General features: G+C 53.9%; 1 protein-coding gene across 9 annotated transcripts in view; it reads left to right on the plus strand.

Annotated features, from left to right (window-relative positions):
• LOC137040428 (secretory carrier-associated membrane protein 4-like) overlaps positions 1 to 13,435 on the plus strand; it is a 39,379-nt gene that overhangs the window by 24,027 nt on the left and 1,917 nt on the right. The window lies entirely within an intron of this gene.

Genomic DNA, 13,435 nt, shown 5'->3' on the forward strand with positions numbered 1-13,435 from the left:
GAGAGTCAGTAGCAGTGGTAGCAGACATTGAGCAGATGTTTTACAGTTTTACTGTCAGAGAAGACCATCGAGACTTCCTTCGGTTCCTCTGGTTCAGGGACAACGAACCAGGCAAAGAGATTGTTGAGTACAGGATGAAAGTCCATGTGTTCGGCAACAGCCCGTCGCCAGCGGTAGCTATCTATGGTCTTCGTCGCGCAGCACAACATGGAGCAAAGGAGTATGGCTCAGAGGCCCAACACTTTGTGGAGCGCGACTTCTATGTCGACGACGGCCTCAAGTCTCTACCATCAGCTGTTGAAGCCATAGATATGCTGAAAAAGGCACAGGAGATGCTTGCCAGCTCAAACTTACGTCTCCACAAGATAGCGTCGAACCACTCTGACGTTTTGGATGCCTTTCCACCAGAAGACCACGCAAAGGGTTTGCAGAACCTGGACTTCAATGATAATTCAGCCCTCATTCAACGCAGCTTAGGGCTCAGCTGGGATCTTAAACATGACATTTTCACCTTCAGAGTAGCATCTACCGAGAAGCCTTTTACCCGTAGAGGTGTTCTAGCCACCGTGAACAGTCTGTTTGACCCTCTCGGATTTGTGGCGCCAATCATTACACAGGGGAAGTTCCTATTACAAGAACTCACTAGCAATGAAGCCCTCGACTGGGATAAGCCTCTTCCACACGAGAAACAAGCTGAATGGAGAATGTGGAAAGACTCGTTGCAAGACCTGAGTGAGCTCAAAATTCCAAGAGCTTACACACCTACCACCCTTACCACTACTCAAAAGAAAGAGCTCCACATCTTCTCAGATGCCTCAGTGAAGGCCATTGCTGCTGTAGCTTACCTCAAGGTGATCAACGATGATGGAGAGTGTAACGTGGGATTTGTTTTGGGAAAGGCAAAACTGGTGCCCTCATCTACTCACACTATCCCAAGATTGGAACTGGGAGCAGCGGTATTGGCAGTAGAAATGGCAGAGTTGATAGAGAGTGAGTTGGACATCAAAGTAGACGCATTGCGGTTTTACACAGACAGCAAGGTTGTCTTGGGGTACATATACAATCAGACCAGGCGGTTTTATGTATACGTTTCCAACAGAGTCCAGCGAATCAGGAAGTCCACCAAACCTGAGCAGTGGCACTACGTCTGTACCACGCAGAATCCGGCAGATCATGCTACACGTTCTGTGCCTGCGGCAGAGTTAGCTAGCACAACCTGGCTCACAGGGCCTCCGTTTTTGTCCCTTCCTGAAGGAGTAGCCACTTCAGAAGAGGAGTCATATGGACTCATTGATCCGGATGCAGATGTTGATGTGCGTTCTCATGCCACCACTCTCTCTACTCCATCATTTAGTCTGGGATCTCATCGGTTTGAACGGTTCTCGTCTTGGAAGTCTCTGGTTCGAGCTATAGCATTCCTGACACACATCAGTCAGTCTCAAAGAAGTGCAGTAAAAACCAAGGTTGACATCTGTAGTGGCTGGCATCGATGTGAAAAACCTCACAAGGCAGAAGAGCTGTCCAAGGCAGAAACTCTTATTGTCAAGTGTGTGCAAAGAGAAACTTACAGCAAAGAGTTCACCTGCTTGGTTGCTGGGAAAGACATCTCAAAAGATAGTTCATTGAGAAAGCTGAACCCCTATGTGGATGAAGAGGGTCTCCTGAGAATAGGAGGCAGGCTCAAACATGCAGAACTTGACACTAATGAAAAGTTCCCTCTCATTATTCCAGGTCGCAGCCATGTTGCAACATTGCTTGTGCGTCATTACCATGACAAAGTTAAGCATCAAGGTCGTGTTTTTACAGAAGGCTCTGTTCGTGCAGCTGGATTCTGGATCATTGGAGCTAAGAAATGTATCAGCAGTATCATTCACAAATGTATTACATGTAACAAGCTTCGGGGGAAAAGCGCTGAACAGAAGATGGCAGATCTACCCATAGATCGTCTGAGTACTGAGCCACCCTTCACTTACGTGGGGCTTGATGTTTTCGGCCCTTGGGCTGTCACCACAAGAAGAACCCGCGGTGGACAGGCTAACAGCAAAAGGTGGGCTGTACTTTTCACCTGCATGAGCACACGGGCCGTGCACATAGAGCTGATAGAGGCGATGGACACGTCAAGCTTCATCAATGCATTGCGCAGATTCTTTGCTCTGCGGGGGCCTGCTAAGCAAATCCGTTTAGACTGTGGAACCAACTTTACAGGTGCCTGCAAGGAGTTGCACATACTCCTTACCGATCCCAAAGAGCCCAATGTAAGGAGGTACTTGGGTGAAGAGGGTTGCTCTTGGATATTTAACTCTCCACATTCCTCCCACATGGGAGGATCTTGGGAGCGAATGATTGGTTTCGCCAGACGGATACTCAACTCCATGCTTATGCAAACCAACCCTTCATGCCTCACTCATGAGGTGTTGTCTACTTTAATGGCAGAGATCACGGCAATTATTAATGCTAGGCCACTCGCACCTATTTCTTCAGACCCGGAGTCACCCTTTCTCCTTACCCCTGCTACACTTCTGACTCAGAAGATGTCTACTTACCCTCCTCCTCCGGGAAACTTTGACAATACAGACCTTCACCGCCAGCAGTGGAGAAGGGTGCAGCATCTGGCCAACACATTTTGGAGCAGATGAAGACGTGAGTACCTTCCTACACTGCAAAGCCGAAGCAAGTGGCAGGACGTACGACCTAATATTGAGAAAGGTGACCTGGTTCTGCTTAAGGATAACCAGGCGAAGCGGAATGAATGGCCCATAGCTCTGGTTACAAGGACATTCCCTGATGAAGATGAGAAGGTCAGGAAGATCGAACTCAAGGTCACGAGATCTGGGTCAGCGAGGACCTTCTTGAGACCTGTTTCTGAGACAATCCTTCTCAAGAGTGCTAAGGAATTAAACTGATTTAGTTCCCCTTTATTCAGACTCAATAAGATTATCCAGATAGTGGTATTTAATCAATACCAGACGGGGAGTGTCATGTTCTGTAGGAATATTTTGCGTTTAGTTTGTTACTTTCTCCCCCTAGTGGGCATCTAGGAGTAATTCATTGTGTTCATATATAATTCTTACATTGCTTTCATTGGTTGATTTTATCACATGGTGCAGTCATATCAGGAAACCGATTAGTAGTTATATTCCATGCGGTCAGCTTGCAGCTCTAGTCACCTTATCCTGTCTCATATCCTGTTTGTGCCTTTGGAAAGCATCGCTTGTAAGTTATATTTGAATTTATAGTTAATTACATTGATTCACATGCGTCATGTAAGACTTTTTGTGATGTTACTTGAATATTTATTTGTTAACATGTGAAAACTGCTACTGTATAGCATTTCATATATTGATAGTTTAGCTATTGAGCTGCACGTAATATTTAGAAGTTATTCACAGCTATAAGCATACCAGCTGAATGTTATATGTTACAACTTTGTAGCTTAAAGGTATATTATTTTATGTCTGTTAATTTATGACGTGTTTTCATAGCATTCAGTGATTGTACTATCTTTCTGTATCATTTCAGTTTTACAAAGATTCCTTCATGAGAATTACGACAACAGTAAAGAGCATTGAACTTTACTTCAGCCTCTGACTTTCTCTTGAAGCCTGTTAGCTATCTGTCGATTTGTGTACAGTCACACACACTGAGGACAGAATAATTAAATATTAATCCCCATAATTCCCTATTGAGCTAATTTAATTTATTGATATATGTAGCCCAGTCACTACAGTGATGTCCACTGCAGTCGTCCAGGAGAGACATTTATGGCTCAACCTGGCCGATGTGCGGGACACCAAGCGGACACATTTCCTCGACGCCCCCATATCCCAGGCTGGGCTATTTGGCAGCGCGGTCGAGAGCTTCGCCCAACAGTTCTCGGCCGGCCAGAAGCAGACAGAGGCAATCAAACACATACTGCCCCGACGGCGATCGACCTGAAGGACGCGTACTTCCATGTGTCCATCCACAGACACAGACCGTTCCTACAGTTTGCGTTCGAAGGGCGGGCATATCAGTATGCAGTACTCCCATTCGGGCTAGCTCTGTCCCCTCGCGTCTTCACGAAGATTGTCAAGGCAGCCCTTGCGCCACTCAGGCAGCAAGGGGTTCGCATCCTGAACCATCTCGACGACTGGCTTATACTGGGCCACTCTCAGGAGCGGGTGTGCGAACACAAGAGATCTGGTTCTCCACCACTTACCCCGGTGGGCCTTCGGTTCAACTGGGAGAAGAGCAAACTCTGCCCCGTGCAGAGGATTTCTTTTCTCAGTATGGAGATGGACTCGGTCGCCATGTACACACAGCTTACCGGCAAGCGTGCACAGTCACTGCTGACTTGCCTCTGTCAGATAGAGAGCAAGAGCGCGGTTCCGCCGAAACTATTTCAGAGGCTCCTGGGGCATATGGCATCTGCAGCCGCGGTGACGCCACTTGGATTGCTTCATATAATAATAATAATAATAATAATAATAATAATAATACATTTTATTTATAATGCACTTTATATTAAACAAAATCTCAAAGTGCTACAGAATTTAAAAACAAAAACAAAACAATCAACAACAATAAATAAATAAAACCGAAAAATAAAATAAATTAAACAAGTAGCAAGTCAATTAAAAGTCAATTAAAAGCTCTGCTAAAAAGGTGGGTTTTAAGACCACGCTTAAAAGTATCTATAGTCTGTGGAGTCCGCAGGTGGTCAGGGAGAGCATTCCACAGACTGGGGGCTGAAGAGCAGAAAGCCCGATCCCCCATAGTACGGAGATTGGCTGTGGGAGTTTTGAGGCGATACAGCGAAACAGAGCGGAGGTTACGAGTGGCTGTTTGTGTGGTGAGGAGTTCCTTGAGATAGGAGGGAGCATCACCATGGATGCACTGGTGGGTAAGGAGAGAGATCTTGTACTCTATCCTGAACGACACAGGAAGCCAGTGGAGTGATTTTAGAATGGGGGTGATATGGTCGTATTTGCGCACCCTCATGAGGATCCTAGCAGCGCTGTTCTGAATACACTGCAGCCTCTGGAGATTTTTGCTAGGGATGCCAATAAGGAGCGCATTGCAGTAGTCCAGCCTGGAGGAGATAAAGGCATGGACAAGCTTCTCCGCATCAGCCAGTGATAGAATGGGACGAAGTTTGGCAATGTTTCTGAGGTGGAAGAAGGAGGTCTTACACAGGTGTTTGATGTGCGCTTCAAAAGTAAGCTGTGATTCCATTCTGACCCCCAGATTCGTGACTGAAGTGGAAAGAGGAATGACCTGATCAGAGAAAGCAATGCTGGTGATAACGGACTTCTGGACCTGAAGTGGAGTGCCGACTAGGATAGCTTCAGTTTTGGAGCTGAGGGATATGAGACCGCTTCAGCACTGGCTTCGCGATCGAGTCCTGAGATGGGCATGGCAGTCTGGCACGCTCCGGGTCACAGTAACTCGGGCCTGCAGACAGACACTCACCCAGTGGTGGAACCTCAGTTTTCAACGGGCAGGTATTCCCTTAGAACGAGTTTCCAGGCATGTTGTGTCAGCAGATGCTTCCACTACGGGTTGGGGTTGAGAGCCAGCGCCGGCTGCATGTCAATTGCCTCGAGTTGCTGGCAGTACGGTTCGCCCTGCACCGTTTCTGAGCGTTGCTGAAGGGCCAATCCCTTGGGAGTGGAGACTCCATCCTCAGTCGGTCCAGCTGATCTGGGATCAGTTTGGGGACACGCAGGTAGATCTGTTTGCCTCCCACGACTCGTCCCATTGCAGCCTGTACAATTCCCTGACTGGCGCACAGCTGGCCGCAGGGCCTACGCAAGTATGTGTTCCCCCCAGTGAGCCTTCTTGCACTTGTTCTGTGCAAGGTCAGGGAGGACAAGGAGCAGGTCATGTTGGTCGCCCCGTATTGGCATGGCCAGACCTGGTTCCCAGAACTAGTGCTCCTTGCGACAGCCCCTCCCTGGTCGATTCCTCTGAGACAGGATCTCCTCTCTCAGAGACGGGGCACCCTGTGGCACCCTCCGGTTGTGGCTACCATCATTTCTGCTAGGGCCGTGTCCACGAGACAGGCCTATGCGTTGAAGTGGAACCTCTACTACATCCTACAGGAGACTACATCCTCCTCGTGCTCCTCTTGTACCCTCTTGGGACCTCTAAGTAGTTTTAAGTGCTCTGCAGAGGGCCCCATTTGAGCCTTTGCGGTCAGTAGATGTTAAGTTCTTGTCTATGAAGACAGTGCTCCTGACCGCATTGACCTCCATCAAGAGGGTAGGGGACATGGACGCATTTTTGGTTGATGAAGCGTGCCTGGAATTCGGGCCGGATGACTCTCACGTGATCCTGAGACCTCGGCCTGGATATGTGCCCAAGGTTCTCACCTCTCCGTTCAGAGACCAGGTGGTGAACCTGCAAGCGCTGCCCTTGGAGGAGGCAGACCCAGCCTTGGCACTGCTCTGTCCAGTACTCGCTCTCCACGCTTACATAGACGTGGTGTTTCAGGACCTCAGACCAGCTCTTTGTCTGTTATGGTGGGAAGCTGAAAGGGAAGACTTTCTCAAAGCAAAGGTTGTCTCACTGGATAGTAGACACCATTGTTTTGGCATACCAGCAGCAGGGACGCCCATGCCCCCTTGGGATTAGGGCACACTCCACTCGGAGTGTGGCCTCCTCTTGGGCTTTAGCGCATGGCGCTCCGCTAACAGACATCTGCAGAGCTGCTGGCTGGGCAACACCAAACACATTCGCCAAATTTTACAATCTCTGAGTAGAGCCTGTATCCGACTATGTACTCGCCTCTACAAGTGGCCGGTAATGGATTGGCTCAGGTGTCTTCGCTTGCTCGCCATTCCACTCCACAGACTGGATACGTGCGATATTCTTCTCAGGTGAGCTTCTCTGTGAGCCCTGAGCTCCTCCAGCACTGATGACGCCAGTAAGTCTGCCCTATTCAGCCCAGACACTCGTGTCCGGCCAGGTGCCCCATGTGCATGGTTCCCCCTCCGGGTGACCCCCACATGTGTATTTCCACCGTAAGCCGACCTGAGCGGGTGTCTTCCCTCGGCAAGCTTGCCACCTCCTGGGGTTAAAAATCCACCTGCATCTGGTACCCCAGTGATCTTCCTTATGCAGCCCTTAGCGGGTCATAGGTGTATTCTTAAGTCCTCCCTACGGGTAGGCACTATGGCGCATATCTCCACCTGGAATATGCCTCCCAGTGTACCTTGGTATCTCCTGTGTTAAGTGGAGGCCTTCAGCCGTACTAGTCTTACGTCAGGGCACTCGCACTTGCACAGGGCACTGGAAGACAGCTAAGTGGTGTGTCTAAATTGACCCCCATCCGTCAGTCACTGACGTTACTCGGAGTGACTGAACGAAAGGGAACGTCTCGGTTATATATGTAACCCTCGTTCCCTGAGGAGGGAACGGAGACGTAACGTCCCTCTGCCACTACTGCTTTTCCGCTGGAATGGGAGTTCAGCTTGGCTCCTCAGCTGGAAACAATGCGATCATGGCAGCTACATCCTCATATACCCACGTGGGTAGGCGGAGTTACGCATGCAAATCTTGCATGCCTGTGGCATTGGCACTGCCATTGGGCATTTTCTAGATCTCGAAGAGGATAGGCTTCTAAGCGAAACCCCCATTCGACAGTCGCTGACGTTACGTCTCCATTCCCTCCTCAGGGAACGAGGGTTCCCTTTCGTTCAGTCACTCCGACGTAACGTCAGTGACTGACGAATGGGGGTTTCGCCTAGAAGCCAATCATCTTCGAGATCTTAGAAAGCGCCCAATGGCAGTGCCAATGCCATGGGCATGCGAATTTGCATGCGTAACTCCGCCTACCCACCTGGGTATATAAGGAAGTAGCTGGCATGAATCGCATTATGTTTCTGCTTCGGAGCCAAGAGCATCTCTTCACTCCGGCAAGCCTGAATTCTGAAGTCCTCTCTTCAGTCTTCGAGACGAGCGGTTCTCCAGGGTGTTGGTGTAACGGCGCGTTCCAGCGATCTCACATTGCCTGCCTGCTGATCTGTGCAGTGATCTGCAACAGCTGTGTGTGTTTTCCCTGGGCGCTTCGGCACTCTGCAGAGCTTCCTCTCACAAAAAGAGCTTGCGTGTGGCACGTCTTTTTCAAGACGGGTTGCCCGCGCACTTCCGGGTGCGGTCGATATCTGTTGCTGTCTTTGGGACGCATTCACTGCTCGACGTGTTTGGGCCCAGCACGTTCGGACAGTGTTTGTGGATGTGCTGTGTTCCCTCTGTGGGAACATGACCATCGCGATGTTGTGGTCGAGACTCAATGATCTCTGTAAAGAGAGAGAGTCCCCTCTGCCACACCCCGATCTACCATCTCCGAGAGAGGTGGTACTTTGGCTGGTGGCCAGGGTGACCTGAGGGCGGTGCTGTGGTATTAAGAACCCCGACGATCATTCCTCGGGCCACTCCCGCCCTCTTGCACATCGCTTCCAGTGAGTGTTGGACTGAAACAGCGGGACCGTCTGCTGACGCCCCGTTCGTTTAGTTCATACTCCAGATAGCGGCGAGAGGTCGATTGCCGCATCTCAAGGTGGGCTAGAGTCCTTTGGGGATGACGATTCGGCTATGCTCCGCCTCCGGGTGTGGTAGCACTGTAGAATCTGACCTAGAGTTGACAGCCATGTTATCTCGGGCAGCCGCGAGCCTCGGGCTGGTGTGAATCTCCGCCCTGTCACGAGTGCTCGCGGTTGGGCGATTGGTTTTTGGAGGTGGCACCCGACAGCTGCGGGCCCCGCCCCCAATGCCATTTCGCTCCCGAGATGCATGAGGAGTGCACGCGGTCCGGGAGATCTCCGGGTCTTCCCGCGACCGTTTGGTGGCCTCCTCCGCCTTCTCTGCCCTCGAGGGGTCGCGGCCTAAGGGTACACTGGGGTCCCTCCCCCTCGGTCAGGTGCTCTGTTGCGCACTTCGGTGTCCACTGAGTGCTTTGACTTGACGCGGTGAGGCTATCCTAAGCGCCCTCCCAAGCCTGCTGGCTCGTCTACTTCGGTGGCGTAGTCCAGCAGTGTTATGGGGTAAGCTGCCGCCCCGATGCGTATGCACGAGGACAGAGCTGATCCAGGGCTTACGAGCCCCCTCGCAGAGCAGACCCCAGTGGAACGCGAGTCCTTCCCTGGTCTCCTCTGTCAGGGTGCAGTCGTTACCAGTGCCTCGACACCGGGCCGCTATGCCACCCGAGTCCGGGCCGGTAACACTGCCTCGAGGAAGGCGTGCCGCCACCGATCCCGCCCAGCGCGGCATAGGTGACCACACGCCCCCTGGGTCAGGAGATGTCCACAGCTGTGGTCCGGGAAAGACAACTGGCCTTACTTGGTCGATGTGGGACGGCTGAGTGAGCCCGCCTCCTCAGCTCGCCCATATCCCAGGCCGGCCTTATCGGCGGCACAGTCAGGGACTGCGCCCAACAGTTCTTGGCTGTCCCCAGAGGCAGACTGAGGCCATCTGCCCCGGCGGCCCGCTGCTGCACCTAAGCGCCGCCGGCACAGTTGCCTCAGCCTCCTCGCCGCCTGGGCGACTTCCTGCGACCCCCTCCCGCGTGGCCACAGCAGCAGCCTTCACCCTGGCCACGCCACAGGGCGCGCTGCAGGAAGCCGTCCCAGTCCGCGCCAGCCCCGCAGCCTGCTGAAAATAGGCCAGCGGCGCTCCGGACGCGGACAGCTCTGGGATGGGCAGTTCTTTCATGGGACGGTGGCAGGTCCGCCCCTTCCCCCGGTGGAGGGCCGGGGGAGAATCCTTTGTCCAGCTGCTGGCCCACGGGTCAGCAGCAACCTTTGTAGAAAGAACTGATTAACCCATCCCTGAGCACCCAGAGACCGGTGACGGCAGTGTGCGCCGCCCCCGGGCCACGCCGCTCTCGTCCCTCTCTGTCGCCAGCCCCCTCTCAGAGCAGACCCCAGTGGAACGCGAGTCCTTCCCTGGTCTCCTCTGTCAGGGCGCAGCCGTTACCGCCGCCCCGACACCGGGCCGCTACGCCACCCGAGTCCGGGCCGGTAACGCTGCCTCGCTGCCCCACCGAGGGTACGCCGGTGCTCCGCGTGACCCCGTTGGTACACTCCCTGGGAGCGTGGCTACAGCTGCCGGGTCTGTCCCGCTGGGTCGCACGGACCATCCGGCTCGGCTACGCGATTCAGTTCGCGCGAGCTCCTCCCCGCTTCCGGGGTGTCCGGTACACCGTGGTGGGGTCCAATGCCCCAGTCATGCGTGCGGAGATCGCGACCCTACTGGCGAAGGTTGCGGTCGAGCTCGTCCCTCCAGCCGAGATGAAGTCCGGCTCCTACAGCCCTTACTTCATTGTACCAAAGAATCCGGTGGGTTACGACCGATCCTGGACCTTCGCGTCCTGAACCGATCCCTGTTCAGGCTTCCGTTCAGGATGTTGACTGCGAAACGCCTTTTCGAATGCGTTCGTCCATGCGATTGGTTTGCAGCGATCGACCTGAAGGACGCGTACTTCCATGTGTCCATCCTTCCGCGACACAGACCGTTCCTGCGGTTTGCGTTCGAAGGGCGGGCATATCAGTATGCCGTACTACCATTCGGGCTAGCTCTGTCCCCTCGCGTCTTCACGAAGATTGTCGAGGCAGCCCTTGCGCCACTCAGGCAACAAGGGGTTCGCATCCTGAACTATCTCGACGACTGGCTCATACTGGGCCACTCTCGGGACCAGGTGTGCGAACACAGAGACCTGGTTCTCCACCACTTAGCTCGTTTGGGCCTTCGGGTCAACTGGGAGAAGAGCTTACTCTGCCCCGTGCAGAGGATCTCTTTTCTCGGTATGGAGATCGACTCGGTCGCCATGTGCGCGCAGCTTACCGGCTTGCGCGCGCAGTCGCTGCTGACTTGCCTCAGGCAGATAGAGAGCAAGAGTGCGGTTCCACTGAAACTATTTCAGAGGCTCCTGGGGCATATGGCATCTGCAGCCGCGGTGACGCCGCTCGGATTGCTTCATATGAGACCGCTTCAGCACTGGCTTCGCGATCGAGTCCCGAGATGGGCATGGCAGTCTGGCACGCTCCGGGTCCCAGTGACTCAGGCCTGCAGACAGACACTCACCCAGTGGTCGAACCTCAGCTTTCTACGGGCAGGAGTGCCCTTAGAACGAGTTTCCCGGCATGTTGTTGTGTCACAGATGCGTCCACCGCGGGTTGGGGTGCCATGTGCAATGGACATGCAGCCGCCGGTTCTTGGTCAGAGAGCCAGAGCCGCCTGCATATCAATTGCCTCGAGTTGCTGGCAGTACGGTTCGCCCTGCACCGCTTTCGAGCGTTGCTGAAGGGTCAACACGTACTAGTCAGATCGGACAACACGGCCGTAGTAGCGTACTTCAACCGCCAGGGCGGTCTACGCTCCCGCCGCATGTCTCAACTCGCCCGCCATCTCGTTTTATGGAGTCAGAAGCGCCTGAGGTCCCTTCGTGCTGTCCATATCCCGGGGATCCTGAACCGTGCAGCCGACGAGCTCTCACGGGTTCAGCCAATCCCTGGGGAGTGGAGACTCCATCCCCAGTCGGTCCAGCTGATTGGGATCAGTTCGGGGACGCACAGGTAGTTCTGTTGCCTCTCACGACTCGTCCCACTGCAGCCTGTACTATTCCCTGACCGAGGGCACGCTCGGCACAGATGCACTGGCGCACAGCTGGCCGCGGGGCCTACGCAAGTATGCGTTTCCCCCAGTGAGCCTTCTTGCACGTTTTCTGTGCAAGGTCAGGGAGGACAAGGAGCAGGTCATCTTGGTCGCCCCGCACTGGCACGGCCGGACCTGGTTCCCAGAACTAGTGCTCCTTGCGACAGCCCCTCCCTGGCCAATCCCTCTGAGACAGGACCTACTCTCTCAGAGACGGGGCACCCTGTGGCACCCGCGTCCCGATCTTTGGAACCTCCACGTGTGGCTCCTGGACGGGACGCGGCAGGTTTGAGTACCCTACCACCTCCGGTGGTGGCTACCATCACTTCCGCTCGGGCCGAGTCCACGAGACAGGCCTATGCGTTGAAGTGGAACCTCTTCGTCAATTGGTGCTCTTCTCGCCAAGAAGACCCCTGGAAATGCCCGATCGGGTCCGTGCTCTCTTTCCTCCAGGAAGGGTTGGATCGAAGGCTGTCTCCATCCACCCTGAAGGTTTATGTGGCCGCTATCGCCGCCTACCATGACCTCTTGGACGGGAAAACGGTAAGTAAGCACGACCTGGTCATCAGGTTCCTGAGGGGTGCGAGGAGACTACTTCCTCCTCGTGCTCCTCTCATACCCTCTTGGGTCCTCTCAGTAGTTCTAAGTGCTCTGCAGAGGGCCCCATTTGAGCCTTTGCGGTCAGTAGATGTTAAGTTCTTGTCTATGAAGACAGCACTCCTGACCGCATTGGCCTCCATCAAGAGGGTAGGGGACCTGCAGGCATTTTCGGTTGACGAAACGTGCCTGGAATTCGGGCCGGCTGACTCTCACGTGATCCTGAGACCCCGGCCTGGATATGTGCCCAAGGTTCCCACCACTCTGTTCAGAGACCAGGTGGTGAACCTGCAAGCGCTGCCTTTGGAGGAGGCAGACCCAGCCTTGGCATTGCTCTGTCCAGTACGCGCCCTTCGCGCTTACGTAGACAGGACGTAGTGTTTCAGGACCTCAGACCAGCTCTTTGTCTGTTATGGTGGGAAGCTGAAGGGAAGGCTCTCTCAAAGCAAAGGCTGTCTCACTGGATAGTGGACACCATTGTTTTGGCTTACCAGCAGCAGGGACGCCCATGTCCCCTTGGGGTCAGGGCCCATTCCACCCGGAGTGTGGCCTCCTCTTGGGCTTTAGCACATGGCGCTCCGCTGACAGACATCTGCAGAGCTGCAGGCTGGGCGACACCAAACACATTCGCCAGGTTTTATAACCTCCGAGTGGAGCCTGTATCCGACTATGTACTCGCCTCTACAAATGGCCGGTAATGGATTGGCTCAGGTGTCTTCGCTTGCTCGCCATTCCACTCCACGGACTGGATACGTGCGATATTCTTCTCAGGTGAGTTCCCCGAGAGCCCTGAGCTCCTCCAGCACTGACGACGCCGACGCCAGTAAGTCTGCCCTTAGCCCAGACACTCGTGTCCGGCCAGGTGCCCCATGTGCATGGTTCCCCTCCGGCGACCCCCACATGTGTATTTCCACCGTAAGCCTCCCTGAGCGGGTGTATTCCCTTGGCAACCTTGCCACCTCCTGGGGTTAAAAATCCACCTTCGGCTGGTACCCCAGTGATCTTCCGTATGCAGCCCCCCGGGGTCATACGTGTTTCCCTAAGTCCTCCCTACGGGTAGGCATCTTGGCGCATATCTCCTCCTGGAATATGCCTCCCAGTGTACCTTGGTATTCCTGCGTTAAGTAGAGGCCTTTGACCGTTCTGCTTGCATCAGGGTTCTCACGCTTGCGCAGGGCACTGGAAGACAGCCGAGTGGCGTGAT

Source organism: Pseudorasbora parva, chromosome 14 (genome assembly GCF_024679245.1).
Source record: "Pseudorasbora parva isolate DD20220531a chromosome 14, ASM2467924v1, whole genome shotgun sequence".
NCBI classification, from domain to species: Eukaryota; Metazoa; Chordata; class Actinopteri; order Cypriniformes; family Gobionidae; genus Pseudorasbora; species Pseudorasbora parva.